The following is a 12118-nucleotide window of genomic DNA, read 5'->3' on the forward strand; positions in this document are numbered from 1 at the left end:
CTCAGGGGACGGGGAGAGGGAACCTATACTTACATGGAAATAAATGGAAAAATAAAATTTAAGAAATGCATATCGAACCCAAGCTCTCATCTTGGGGGAATGGTTACATCTCCAGGCAACATGTCAGTTTTCAAATAGCCTTAGTAGGGTTTTACTTCCACGTTTAAATAGTGGCATGCAGCTGGCAGGCAGCAGAATGCATCAAGCATCACGGGTTTATCAGCATTTTCAGACCACGGTACCTGGTTCTCGTCTGCCACATGCAGATCAGCTGTGGCCCACGTGCAAGATGGCCGACTTCTACCGGAGTGTTGGGGGTTAAGTGAGATGCTGCTTATGCTCAAATGTCTCCTGATTTGCCCCCTCCACCAGCACCCTGAGCTAAGACCCTAGGACCCCTCTTCCCACTGCATTCTCCAACTCCAGGGTTTGTTGCCCCCTTCCCTCCACGTGGGGAAACCATGATTTTATCCCGAGTAGAGGCCAATGTGAAGTATTAGGTCCTGAGAGTGGAGCCCTTGAGGATGGGATCTGTACCCTTAGAGGAAGATGCCAGACAGCTGTGCTCAACAACCCCGAAGATGTTTCTCACAGAACTCGCAAACCCTGGCATTCTGGTCTTGGATTTCCCAGTCACGGTGACTGTAAGACGTGAATCTCTGTGGCTTGTTCTGTTGTTTGAACTGTAGGGTGTATTGTTCCACTGCCCTGTGGGACTGTGATGTGCTCAACTTAAAGCTGTTCAGTCTCTCACACCTTCTACCTCAGGACCACACAGGGGGGCTGGAACCCTCCTCTCTACCCTTCCAAGCACCTACTCAGAGTCTCCTCCTACTGGGCCTCCTTCCCTCCCCCTACTCCTTTTCCAACTCCTGCAATATCTCTAACCAACCTTATGGCACTTCCCTTCCATCTTAGAGGGATCTTTTTTTTTTGTGCCTTATTCACAGACTTCGCCTCCCACGTGTCTGTCAACTTCCTCAAAGACTTGGGATGAGCTCATCAAGCAGTTCCTTTTATTTATTCTTAAGCTTGTCCTGCCAGCTGGTCTCTTTGACTGCCATGTCTGCCCAGGACCTAAGCATGTGGCATTTCCTGGTTGGCTTCTCAGCCCTCAGACCTGTTCCTCTGTGCCAATTTGGGAGGGTCCCTCAAGCAGCCTCTCTGGGGGTAAGCTGACATTTGGCCACCCCCACCTTGCCTTCTGTGATTTTCCATGAATGTGGCAGAGACGTCAGGTGCTGCTGCTATCTTTCTGCTTTGCCACCGTGTGCTGTAATAGCTGGATTCTCACTCAACGCGTCTTGGCCGTGACCTTCACGTCCATGTCATGGTGACCTGACTAAATGCTCGTCAAGCCCTCTGGTACCTGCTCCATCTTCCCCAGTGGTGTGATATTTCCTATAGTAAGTACAGTCATATGAGTGGGTGTATTGTTTTTTCTATTACTGTGATAAGACACCATAACCAAGGTAACTTATAAAAGAGCATGTTTAATTGGGCTTAGGGTTCCAGAGGGCTAGAGTTCATGATGGCAGAGTAAAGGCATGATGACAGGAATAGCTGGGGGCTTGCCTCTTGATCCAAATATTGGATGGAGAGAGAGCTAATTCAAAATGGTGTGAGTCTTTTGAAACCTTAAAACCTGCTACCGGTTGTAATGATTCTGCATGAGAGGAACCTTGGCAGGAAGGAGCCAAGAAGCCTCATAGTGGGCAAGAGACAAATATGCTATGTAGGCAGAGCTTAAGTGGTTAGTTTATTGAGAGAAAGGGGAAGGGGAGGGAAGAGACCAGTGTCTGGGACAGGAGCAGTGGAAAAGAGGAGAGAGAGAGAGAGGGAGGGAGAGAGAGAGAGAGAGAGAGAGAGAGAGAGAGAGAGAGAGAGAGAGAGAGGAGGGAGGGAGGGAGAAGGAGGAGAAGAGGAGGAGGAAGAGGAGGAGGAGGAGGAGGAGGAGGAGGAGGAGGAGGAGGAGGAGGAAGGAAAGGAAGAAGAGGGAGAGGTGGGCAGAGTTTTGCCTTTAAAGAGACAGTGTATTCTCTGCCTTGCACTCAGGGGTGATGCACTCTGTCAGGTCCTCAAGGGCCAGGGCCAGGTTCGCCTGGATGCTAACACCAGTGACATACTTCCTCCATTAAGTTGACACCTCCTAACCACCTCCCTCCCAAGCAGTTATCAATTGTTGGGGACCAAGTATTCAAACATATGAGCTTATGAGAGCCATTTTCATTCAAACCACAAGAGTGGGGGTAAAGCTTACCCCACAATGTCCCACCTCAAACCCCTCCTGCCCTGCTCGTCTTGCTTCAGATGAATGGTACAGTCTGTCATTTATCATCACTGACTGGAACAGGAGTCCCTGTATCCCTCTCTCCTTATCAACTCCCAACTTCTGAAGAACACCCACATTGGGTATGAATGAAAAAGTAACTCTTTTACAGTGTTCAGCCTCTAAAATCTTTGAGCTTCTCTAAAAAATAAATCTTAAAATGTTTTTTTTCTTCACACAAGTGCTCAAGGTAATATGATCATACCCATTTCCCTCCTCCAATTCTCCCCACATCTCCCTGTCATGGTCCCTTCCCAATTCCGTGTCTTAGTGACCCACTAAGTTTAATTAGTGTTGCTCACAAGTTCATGGGGATGGGTCATGCACTAGAGCACAGGAAAGCCACCAGTGGGAGCATCCTCAAAAGAGAAAGCATTTTCCTCCCCAGCAGAGCTTTGGGTAGTGGATTGTGGGGTATGAGGATGGGAAGTGGGAGTGGGTGCTGGAGGGTACCTAGTGAAAGGGGTCCCATAGGCCTAAGCATCTGACATTTCCTACTGTCCAATAAAGATGTCTATATGTCGTTTGTGACAGATTATCCTAGCTGTGGCGCTGATGTGGGGAATTACTTAAGAAGCAAGTTTTTCCCTGCTACCCATCTGCATTCCTCCTAGCACTGCGGCCGTCTGGTACCTCTGGTTAGAAACAGCATGTCCCCAGATCCCGCAGAGTTCCTAAGAAGGAGCAACTGCACATCACCACAGAGAGACCAACATGCTCAATGGATATTATTATATTAAATCCCTAGCTCACAGCCCTGCCCCAGTCAAACCAAACTGAGTAATATTACTCTGAGCATTTAGACAGATCTATCAATGGGCCTTCATCCATTCAAAAAGCACCATCTTAGTGCGCACAGGAGGATATGGTTATTTGATACTCACTTGGGAGGCCAATGATGGATGGCTATCGGGCAGAGATTTCCAGGTGCCCTCTCTTCCCCCTCAATGGACAAAGTTCCAGAATCTTCCATCTTCCCAGCAATGTTGTCATTTCACACCCTTCTACTCCTACCACCGTTCCCCCCAGCACACCAGGCAGCTGGATGCATTTACTGCTTTCTGAACCCCACAGCTTGGCTCAGGCTTTCAAAGCTTCCAGTAAACTGCTCCTTCTGGCAGAAGGCGTCTCCCCCCCTCCACCCTCCTCCACCTGGATTCTCCTGATGATCTTTAAGAAGAAGTGCAAATCTCAGGCCTTCTTCTGTGTCATCTACAGGCTGGAGTCATTGCTCTTTTCTCTTGGCCTTCACAGCCTCACGCAGAAGGGTGACTCTTCATCCAGGCTCTAGCTACGTGAGGTTCAGCTGTTGTCTAATCCACATAAAACCTCTGTGAAGTTAGCGATCTCATTATGACTAATTTTACTGATAGTGAAAAAATAAAGCTTGAAGCGGCTAACTCTCCCAATGTTTTTTTTGGTCATTAAGTGACAAGCCATATTCCAAACCCAGATAATATACCAAAGCCTGTAATATTTTTTTTTAAAATCATTTATTGAACTGGATGTGATAGCACATGCCTTTAACTCCAGCACTCAGAGGCAAAGGCAAACAAATCTCTATGAGTTCAAGACCAGCCTGGTCTACAGAGTGAATTCTTCCAGGATAGCCAGAGCTATATAGTGAGATCCTGTCTTAAAAAAAAAAAAAAAAAAAAAAAAGCTAAATAAACAAATAGTCATTTATTTGTGTCTTTACTAGACTTGAGTTTCTTAAAAATATTATGGCCTTCCATGTCTCTGCCCTAGTACCTAGCACTGTGTCTGCTACATGATAGACATTCTGTAAACAACTGTAGAATAAATAGTGCAGGGGAAAATGAATATACCATGACAAGACATTTCTGTTGTTATCTTTTATGAATATACCGTGACAAGGTTTCCAAGACATTTCTGTTGTTATCTTTTATACTGGAGAGGCATGAATGTCATTAGCGCTCCTTCTGATTTGGGAAGATGGTGCCCTAGAAAGAAAGGATTATTTTTCCCACTAGGAAAATCCAGAAGTCACTGAAATTAGAGTATACACCTGAACCCATGGCAGCCTGAAGAACTCATCTTCAAATGGGCTTCTTCCAGAGTAGTTAGAATATATGTACCATCTATAAATTCTATTTGTCCATTAAGCAAAGATTGACCTACTCTGGGGTCATAGTAGCCAACATAGTCATGGTCCACAGAGTGCTTTGTAATGTCTATCCATGGAGCACCACTTCTGCTGACAGAAATACTCTTTTCCCTTTGGAAAAACAACCTTCACCCTTACACTGTGTATTAGGCGGGAAGGATTCCCACTTCTTGACTTTAAATTTGGGCACATGGCCAGGTGTGACCCCCCCCCACACACACACTGTATTGCATCTTCTCTGTCCATGTTAACTGATGATGGGTTGATCACATGACTAAAGGTGGACAGATACATGTCAGTCAGAGAAATTTCCTGGAAAAGCTTGGGGAAAGTTGAAGCTTTATTCCTGAGGGAGTTTCCCATCAGAGAATAAAACCAATACAAAGGAGGCAGCGATGAACTTTGGTGAGTGCAGGGGTGTATGGGTGGCACAATTTTAGGTCTAGAGACAGCCACAAGTGAAGAGAGCGGAAGGAAGGCCTGGATTTCCCAATCAGGCAAAAGAAAACATTCACTTCTCTCTTCAGATATTTGAAAGTAGGTTTCTTTCATTTTCAATTAAGTCCTAAATACTAATAACTTTATGTTATGGGAATAGGGTTTTAACCATAGCATTGGTAAACGCAGAGCTGGACAAAGCACAGGGGCTACACAGAATGAAGAATTTCTCTTCTTACTGGCTGGGAAGTCAGAAAACACTCAGGTCTAAGATGATAGATGTTATATACAGTATCTGCAGGCTCAAGCCTGAAGAAGGAAGATGATAATGTTAGAGAAGACTGTTCAGTTCTTATGGCCATTGGTGATGTGCTGTGAGCCTGAAGTGAGCTGCATGGGAATAAAAGAGTTTTTCTCAGAAAAGCCCATCTTGTATTGGCCTGCAGTCCAGGGACACTGAGAAGAGCCGCATGACCTGGAAAAGCCCAATTCTCCACACCAAGTTACATTTACCATAAATGACTTTTAAAGAAAGCTTGAAACACATGAGAAAAAGCTTGGACCCTGGAAGGAGATTCCCCATCACCTTCCAAACCCTCTCTATTCTCCATCAAAAGCTGTTCTCCGGATGCAAGGGGAAACAGGAAGTTTTTGTCTTACCTCTTCGTCCTACTGCTGTGGGACAATGGTCTCGTACTCTGTAAAGATTTGTCACTTGTATTGGTTTAATAAAATGCTGATTGACCAGTAGACAGGCAGGTCAGCCATAACAGGAGAATTCTGGGAAGAGGAAAGGCTCAGTCAGTCTGCAGTCGTCACCCAGATGCAGAGGAAGCAAGATGAGAATGCCTCACTGATAACACAGTCAAGAATTATGGGTTACTGTCAGATGTAAGAGTTAGTTAATAAGAAAGCCTGAGATAATAGGCCAACCAGTTTATAATTAATGTAAGCCTCTGTGTGTTTCTTTGGGACTGAAGGGCTGCAGGACCGGGCAGGACAGAAACCTCTGTCAACATTCTACTACATGGTGAACAAGTGAAACTGAACACGGAAGACCTGTGGCCTGTTGAAGAAGACTTCAGACAATGGTGCAGATCCAAGGTCCTGCTGTTCTGACCTTGAGTTTGACTCAACAGCTATCAACCAAGACCTCAGTAAGATTCAAGAAAACCATGATCTGTGTCTTGGTTAGTTTTTACTGCCAACTTGATACACTCTAGAACTTCCTGGGAAGAGCGAACCTTGATTGAATTATATTGATCAAGTTAGCCAGTGGTCAAGTGCATGAAGCATTGTCTTGATTACTTTCTGACTGGGGAGGGGGAGAGAGTCCGCTGTGGGCAGCACCATCTCTGGGAAGGTGGGCCTGAGCTGTATAAGAAGATAACAGAGCACTCTCTGGAGGGAGCCAGTAAGAAGTGTTCCTCCACGGTTTCTGCCCCGGGTTCCTGCCCTGATTTCCCTCAATGATGGACTATGACCTGGAAGTAAAAACTGAAACAAACCCTTTCCTCCCCAAATTGTTTTGGTCAAAATGTCTTATCATAGCAACACAAAGCAAACTAGAACAATCTACAGCATTGCTGTCAGCCACTGGGACAGTCCCAGGCTGGTGAACTCACTGAGGGAAAGTGAGAAGCCCTGAAAAAGGAAGGTTTCCCATTGTGTCTCTTGGTCTTGACCACAGAGTCCAGAAATGAAAGTCCCTGCGGAGGAGGGGAAGCCAGGCTGGCCACCGAGGACCTCGGAGCTGAGGTGCTCTCATTGTCCCCACCGCCTATGCTATGCTCCTGGTGGTGTGTGCTCTACAATAGTGATTGGAGTGCATTGCTTTCCGGTCTTCTTTTTCCAAGAGAGAGTTTTAATTGCATTTTTTTTTCTTTTTCTACCACTGTATGGCATATGTATTAGGGGAGAAGAAGTGAGAAAAGGTTATTTAAGCATGAGTATCTATGTATAGATATAGAAATAGAGAGATAGGTAGATAAAGAGTAAGGATAAAAATAAGCAATACCTAACTCATCACATTCCTGTAGCATTGCATAAATTGATACAAACAAAAAATTTAGAGTGACTGGCATAAACTAAGTGTTTAACAAAGGTCATTCATTTCATTATTCTCCTCTCTGGAGTTAATTAGTGTTAGATGTTTTTACTATATTTGGTGGTTGTCTTGGGGAAAATTGTGTCTATGTTGGACCATGGAAAAGATTGAAGTAGCAGAATACTTCCGTCCTTTATAGAATCATCACTTTTCATATATGTGGGTTGAACAGGGATGACCCTACCATCACCTTTGGGGTCCTCTAACATGGGCCAGGTACACATACTGTGCAGAGTTGTGGTATTAAATGTGACAGTGTAATAAGGCACCAAGCACCAAACACAGAGTAACGAGTTCAAAATCTCAGGACTTTTTACTGCTGCTGCTTCTATAACCAGAACCCGGAATTCAACAATGGTGAGAGAAGCCACCGTCGGGGATCTACCGTCCCATCTTATAGACTCCTTGGCCCCGGCCTGATCTTGTATTTCACAGGACAGTCTGCCCTGGTAAATGCTTCAAAGCAGACTTTAAATTCTGGTGTGGAGGGGGAGTAAGGACTAAGACTTAAGTGGGTCACTTTGAAGCTAATACAGTCTAAATGCTCACATTCTGGTCTTTTCATTATTTCTACCATGTTCTCCATCTTCTCCCTGTGCCTTTGCTCAATCTGTGCCTCCAACCACAGTGTCCTCCCTCCTCTCCTTCCTCTATATAGAGCTTGATCAATCTGAAGCTGCAGAACCAGCTCTCCTTCCCTCCTCTATGACCTCCTGTACCTTACTTTATCACATCAAATGTACGAATTGTTCTTCCCACAAATCTCTATAATCAGAATTAGCTGACTATGACCCATTTGGGACAAGCCTGCCTTTCCAACGTGCTTTTGTAAACTAATAAAGTTTTATTGGAATGCAGCCTTGCCTGCATTGAGAGCGGCTGTGTTCAGGCTTTAGGAGCAGAATGGAATAATCACGGCAGAGACTTCCTGACCTGCGTTGCCTAAATGTTTACCACCGGGTCCTGCACAGAGGACATTTGCCAGTTCCTACTGAAGAATGCTGGCCCTGCTTAAGAACTTGCTCAAAATACAGAAGCGTGGGGCACCATGGGTCCTGAAATCAGGCTCGGCGGTTTAATAGTCTCAGATGTTTCATATGCTTCTCTGATTTTTTTTGGTCAGAGCAAACAAGGAGTCCTAAGTCAGTGCCCAGTGCAGAATAGAGAAGTTCTTCACTTAATTCTCTGACAGGAGCTGACTAAAAGTGAAGAAGAAAGCCACTGCCTCCTCAGTGTCTCTCGGTGTGTGATTCCCGGACCCCACCGCAACCACATCTCAGAGGCCCAGTTCAGACCCACTGCAGTAGTTACGTTTGCAAAGCTGTTAGCAAACACCCGCCCCACACGCCTTGGGGAAGGAGTTATTTATCTTGGCTCAGGGTTTCCTAGGGTTCGTTCTGCATTTACTCAGTCCCACATGCTGGAACAGTACTCCACGGCGACAGGAGCTTGTGGCCGAGAGCAGCTGTCCATATCACAAAACCAGGAAGCAGAAGCAAGCTAGAGAGTAGCTGAGGATGTTTAGGACCTACATCCTCTAGGACGACCCCATCTCCGAGTCATCACAATGATGAGGGACCAAGTGTCCAAGCAAGGAACCTCTGGGGCACTTTTCAGATTCAAATATAAAACCAACTGTTAGAAACTGGCATGCACTCAGCCATTGGTGCTTCAGTGAGCCCTTCAGGTGACTCAAAGACAGGTGGAATAGAGGCATGCCACATTCAAAGGTTCTGTTTGCTTTGTTTTAGGACAAGGGCCTTGTCCTCAGTGTGTACACATTTTAACTCTCTATTTCCAGGCAGGGCTGAGGATCTCTGTTGAGATCCTCTAAGTTCACTGAGTGTTCACTGAGTGCACAGTAGTCTTAGGCACTGAGCTAGGTCTACGACCACAGCTACATTTGTATCTATATTTACACAAATCTCTTTTTCTGAGATGATCACAAGCTAGGAGGGCAGCAGTGATGTGGATAGATGAATTCCATACAGGCTCATGTCTGCTGCCATGGTAGGTAGCAGATTCATTGAGGAGTAGTAGATTCATTGAGGAGACTAGATAGAGGGCCAGAAGGAAGCAATAGTGGAACGAAGTCTTTTTGTGTGTCTTCTGTGTATGTGTGCACAGGTGTGAGCAGGTGTATGTGTTTATGTACATGTTTGTGGAGCCCAGAGGCTGATGCCAGGTGTTTTCTTCAATCACCCTTTATACCATTATAACTTTTGCATATTCAAAGACGTATTTTATTTTATGTAAAGGAGTGTTTTGCCTACATGAATGTCTCTGTATCGCATGCACGCCTAGTGCCTGCAGAGGTCAGAAGAGAACATTGGAGGAGTAGTTCCTCTGGAAGAGGAGTGATGGAGAGTTGCGTGCACCATGTGGGTACTGAGATTCAAATTTGGGACAAACCAAGTGCTCTTAACCACTAAGCCATCTCTCTAAGTCTCTAAGTCTCACACTATTTTTTTTTTTTGAGACAGTGTCTCTCATTGGCTTCGAACTCAAAGATGTGGCTAGGCTGGTTGGCCATCAAGCCCAGGAGTCCTCCTTCTTGCTGTCCTCCCAAGTACTAAGGCTACACTCATGGCACTACACCCAGCTGTTACAGGGGTGCTGGCAACTGACCTTGGGAACTTGGGTCCCCTATACAAGCAAGTTCTTTACCAAGAGTCATTTCCCTGTTTTTTTGTTTTCTGTGGTTATTTATTTATTTTATAAGATCTACGGTTCTATCCCTAGGTGGCCCGGAACCAGGTTACACTGAGGTTGTTGCAATCTTCCTGACTCCCAAGGGCTGGGATTACAGGTGTGTACCGCCCTGACCCAGTGAGCTAAGTCTTGAAGATAAGGAAAACATTCTGGGGGGATGCAGGATGCGTTTCAGGCAGAGAAATCAGTGCGTGCAAAGGCGCTGGGTCAGAGGGAAAACCTGAAGGAAACAGCTTCATTGGGAAAGTCCAAGATGCTTCGCAGAGATGAAATATCAGAAATGAAGTTACGAGTGTGGTGTCCGAAACTGGACAGGTAACCCCTGTTCCTGGGAGATTCCTAGCTCATGGGAAAGGCCTCAAAATGTGGTTGTACCTGTCATTGGGTGCTCTGGGCCTTTGTGACAAGGTTGCTGAGCTAAGTAGCCAGACTGAGCTTCAAACTTAGCGGTCAGGTGCAAACACCACTCCGGCCCAAGGAAGAGAACTCCTCAGGAGAATTTCACACAAGCATTGATTGAGTTTGTACAAGGTCTGTGAAGGGAAAACAGACTGCACAGGTCTGAAACCACAGAAACTCCACCCCCACAGCACACAGACAGCTAGATGTCCCCCACCTCCCTCGGAATAAGCAGCAGTACCCATCCCACCGTGCTGAGAGACTTCTGCCTCAGTGCGCCCAGCACAGACAGATGACGCTGGCAGGGCTGTTATGTCTTGCAGCCGGGAGCCGGCACACAGCTGCTAAGTCCCCCCCCCCCCCCCCACGTTCAGCTGGAACATTCTGCACTTTCTTCCTCCAACTCTTTCAAAGCAAGTCATTTTCCTCCTTTGGAAGGACGCCCATTGTTCCTGTGACATTAAAGATAGGTCTTCAGTGTTTTCTCTTAAGGCAGCAATTGGTGGAGTTCAGCTGTATTCTGGGGACTAGTCAGAAGGAGACAACATTATACAAAGAGATGATGTGAGACAAAAATTGCTCTCTTCAGCCTTCTCAGCCTCTTCCGTATGCAGATTTCAAGCCAGTGCTCTGCCCTGGTGCGACTGGGCTTGAGGGGGAATTGGAAGGGAGGGGCGGGATATGTGGGTCTCTTCAAAGCACCCTTCCGGCTGCCGGGGAACCTGGGTGGCACTGGGAATTGGTGATGGACGGTATGTGAAGGGAGGAAAGCGCTGGGTAGCAGGAGATTAAAGAAGAATGCCTTTCTTGCTTTGTTTTTATTGGGAATTTCTTCGGAAGAGTTCCTTCACATTGGGAGTTGTGCAAGGAGGACTGGTTACGGAGCTCAAGGACTTTCCTTTCCAAGGGAGGTATGCAAGTTCTTTTCCCATGCCTCTTCCTGACAATGACATGGTCAAATGTTACTCCTGAAATGTGGCCCTCGCTGAGATCGGAGCAGCGAGTCTAGACCTTGCCTACCAAAGACATCATTTCTTTTTTCAGTCATTAATTCAATTTGTCTATGGCCTTTGGTCCCCACTCTTGGGAAAATCACTTAGATTACTTCATGCATCCATTTCCTCTTCTGCAAAATGGGAACACGTGTTAGATGCAGAAATGTGTGACCTTTTGATGTTTGACATGATGTTGTCATCTACGAAGTCTGTGTTTCAGAGTCATACAATTGAGTTTTTTTTTTTTTTGTCTTTTTTTTTTTTTTTTTTTTTTTGGTTTTTCGAGACAGGGTTTCTCTGTGGTTTTGGAGCCTGTCCTGGAACTAGCTCTTGTAGATCAGGCTGGTCTCGAACTCACAGAGATCCGCCTGCCTCTGCCTCCCAAGTGCTGGGATTAAAGGCATGTGCCACCACCGCCCAGCTATACAATTGAGTTTAAAAAATTACAAAAATATCTCATAATGGCTCAGTGGGTAAAAGTGCTTGCCTGATGATCTGAGTTCAATCCCTGGAACCCTATAAACACAGAAGGAGAGAGTAACTCCATGAAGTCGTTTCTTCATCTCTACATGGAAGCTGTGGCATGTGCTTGTTCCCCCAACATACATACACATACATAATGATAATAAATAAAATGTTTAAATCTCATAGCTATTAAATATTTGTGTGCGTGTGTGTGTGAGTGTGTGTTGGTACATACACATTAGAACATACACCTCTGCAATATCAGCAGAGATCAAAACGGGGAGCCTGATTCCCCAGAGCTGGAGTTACAGGGTACTTTGGAAAACCACCAAGCAATCTTAACTGCTGAGCCATCTCTCCAGTCCCAAATGTCACAACATTTTCAGTAAATTTACAGATTTGTGTTGGGCTGCATTCATAGCTCATAGGTATCCTATCACGTGCTATGATAACTTGGTACATGCTAAAGTTGAATTTCCTCATATGGCTGTTGTGTGTGCTAACTAATACATCGCCTATAACCTTTATGGTTTTCTATTTTTTTT

The sequence above is a fragment of the Chionomys nivalis genome, chromosome 16 (genome assembly GCF_950005125.1).
Source record: "Chionomys nivalis chromosome 16, mChiNiv1.1, whole genome shotgun sequence".
Taxonomy (NCBI): Eukaryota; Metazoa; Chordata; class Mammalia; order Rodentia; family Cricetidae; genus Chionomys; species Chionomys nivalis.